Source organism: Morone saxatilis, unplaced genomic scaffold (genome assembly GCF_004916995.1).
Source record: "Morone saxatilis isolate NCDOM2014 unplaced genomic scaffold, NCSU_SB_2.0 Contig17, whole genome shotgun sequence".
Taxonomy (NCBI): domain Eukaryota; kingdom Metazoa; phylum Chordata; class Actinopteri; family Moronidae; genus Morone; species Morone saxatilis.
In genome coordinates this window covers 23,621,152-23,624,581 of record NW_023339729.1, presented here as the reverse complement: position 1 = coordinate 23,624,581, position 3,430 = coordinate 23,621,152, and positions in this window count along the sequence as shown.

Here is a 3,430-nt window from a genome sequence, read left to right as displayed (position 1 = left end):
TCCATAATCACTAACCAAGTGCACCCTTTTCTAATCTGGCGGTCTATTTAAGATGCAAAATTTCCCAGTTCTCCCTCTGCTTTGTCAATGCTGCTGTTGCCTTGCAAGCTATTGCCGCCTGCTGCACTGTAACCCCCACCACCACCTGTAGGCTCCGGCTAGGGGTTGAGGTATTTGCACATCACTCCCCAATATCTCTATGTAAACATATATGCAGCGAGTGATGAAGTCGGAGACTAGACGACAAAATCTAAATATGTTATACTGCTTTAATAAACATTTCAAACATGAGTTGTCTGACTAAACTGTTATTTTAAATAACAAACCACTCATTATGAGAACCCCCCAAAACCAACAGAGGTGCCGCATCAGTCAAAACTAGGGGGAATCTGCAGATTCCTTTTAGTCATTTTAAAAAGAAATTACGAGACATATATCAACAAAATTAAACCAAAAACGTAGATTTAAAAGTTATTTTAATTGTAACTGACATGCAATTTGGTCATCAAGGTGGGACAAGAGAAAAATGCCGTTTTATAAGGTGCATGAGAGCTGTTTGATATTTTACTGGAACAAGTGCATGTTTTAGTTTTTTGTGCATTAATTATTTATAATTTCATGGGTGGGACAGACAATGAAAGTCCCTTCTGCTGTGAAACAGAAGTATGCTTTTTAAACTTTGCTTGTGTCCTCCAACTGAGTGAGACTTCATGACTGACTGTCTGTGGCTATAATACACACAATAAGCCACACCTATTCACCCTGACATCAGCTGGGGAGCATATTTATACATTAATTATTAAATATATTTATCCTACATATTTATCTTACATAGTACAGATAATAAAACAGCTCTTGGCTCCCCCTCTTTTCTTCCTTATTTGTACTTGACCCAAATTGAATTATTGAAATCATTCTCAGTGAGTCCATCCGTCGTACCACACAAAACTCAGATCTAATTCTCTAACTAGGCAGAGAAATATGAATCAAGATTCCGTGACTGCGTTACCTTTTTCTCACTTAAAATTGTTTCAGAAATATATTTTAGTGTCAACTCACAGACAAACTGTCATGGCGATGGACATAATGCCAAAGCAAGACCACGAAACGGTACTCGACAAACCAGTGGATGATGTCACAATAGGCTCACACTTGAGTTGGCTGAATTATTCTAGATCTGACCAAAACATTAAGATATATCAATAACATAAACCAGTGTATGGTTTCAAACCAAATGTCCTCATATATTTAAATCAATGTAGAAAATAACCGGTCAAATATTGTATCCTTAATGCACCGTCAACTCTCAATCATTCTACTTACTACTCAATGGTTAGCTGAACTGATATATATAATAATGATAATGACTGGTGATTTTAATATATAAAAATGTCTAACATTTAAATGTCGGCATAAAATCAGAAAAAGTGCAAATAAGAGAATATAAAATACTTGCAGCGTTGTGGATGTCTGATAGAAAGACTGTTCACTGTACTTCCTCCCTCAGTTCTCACGGAGGAAGAATGATACGGTTATTAGGGCTTCAGTTAAGCATCAAGAAAAAACACCTACTTCTCTTTCTCTCTCTCTCTCTCTCTCTCTCTCTCTCTCTCTCTCTTATGTATATATACACACGTGAGAGGGACTGGTGGTACATAGCACAAAGAACAAAACAAAGTTTCTCTCAGAGTTCAGTCAGAGGCTGAGTTTATCTGCATCTGTTGCTACATGATTTACAGCTAATGTGTACATGTAGCAAGTCTCTCTACAACCGTGGATTCCCCCAGCACACAAGCAAGCACCACAAGCCAATTAATCAACTCAACTTTTATTCTTTCCTCAGCCGCACACACCCTCAACACAAAGCTTAGCTTTTTGGCTGATACGGCCCTCTTCAAAAGTCTATGACGATTTACCCCATTCGTCCTCTCTGATGTGTGTGTGGCGGCCAACTCAGGTCCAGTACACTAATTAAGCACAGCATTAGTTCAGGCAGGCCAAGCTCAGCTCTCAATTCCAGCTACATCAGCTGATCACAGCTATTTGTAAACACACATCAGCTGATGGCTCAGCTGATTCCCTCCAAGCATTCAATTGGCAAATGTCATTCAGGGCGCAGGGGGCGCCTTATTTGAAGCCTACTTTAGCCTGGGCCCCTTTATCTTGGGGCTGCCCCTTTCTTTACAAGCTCGTTTTTGAACCCACCTCCACCCCTGGCTCCCCCACTATTTTTGATTGTAATCTAATAATAAATTATTAATCAATTTGATCAATTCCTGATTCGCCCCCATTGGATGATTTGCTCTGTTCTGTACCCTGGGGCGCGCCCCAACTTAATCGTCTCCTCCTTTCACCATGTTTCCAGAGCAAACAGAACTCCCACCTGCTGTCCATTGCTTTGGGGGAGGCGAGATTGATGATGGGTAAATCTGGTGTTGCCCCTGCCCCTGCTCAGGCAACGGCACAACCTCATAGTCACATCACTAACTCACCGGGGGTGGTGGACCACAAAGGGCTTCCTTGCCCACTTGCGATTTTAGTACATATTCCCTAGAAGAAGGGGGTGTAATACAAGCCCTTTATCTCCCGGTGCCAAGTTGGGTCTCTGTACTTATTCCTCTGCTTGACAAAACAGATGGCAAGGTTAGGGAGCCGGGAGGAAAATGGGAGGAAGGCAGAGTAAATGGAAAATGCGAAATTTTTCTGCAGGTCGTGAAGAACCCGATATTTGGGCTCAGGTGGATTGCCAAGGAGGGGGCCTGCCCTTTCCGCGGAGGCCTCGCGTCTCCTACTTGATGGACACCCAGATGCATCCTTCCGCCCATAGGCGTGGATGGTGACCTCTAAATTCTGCCCCTGGGTCTGTGTTTAAACACTCCATCACTCTGGAGTCCTGGGTTGGGATCCTCCAGCATCTGCCCCTCACTAGCCGATTCCCCTGCTTGCTTACCCACCTGGATTTACACGTCTTTTTCAGCCTGCTGCCAGGTGGTAGACGGAAAGGGCAGTAGGGCTGCGGGGTCCCGGCCGTGGGTGTTTGCCGCGAACCGGCCGGATTGGTGATCCTCTGGGTGGGAAACCAATCCGATCCAAGAAACGGATAGGAGGGAGGAGGATGGCTGACAACGCCCTGACCGCGGCCAGCAGATTCTCCAGCAGCTTCTCTTCTGCAGGTAGCTGAAAACTATGCATCCTCTAGGCTCGATTGTGGCAAAGGCCAGTTGCTGTTAAAACCTCAGCACAGCGCCAACATCTGATGACATTTTTTGACCTCCTCCCTCTGAGGGAAGGTCAGCGAGCCAGGAGGAGCGGCCTTTGGTTTTTTTTTACACCCAAGGCCCATCTAACTCCGATAACAATTTCATTCTCTGCTGAAGAGCTGAAGACATACATTTATTTCATCCCGACTAGCTGATGACACAGAGGATTA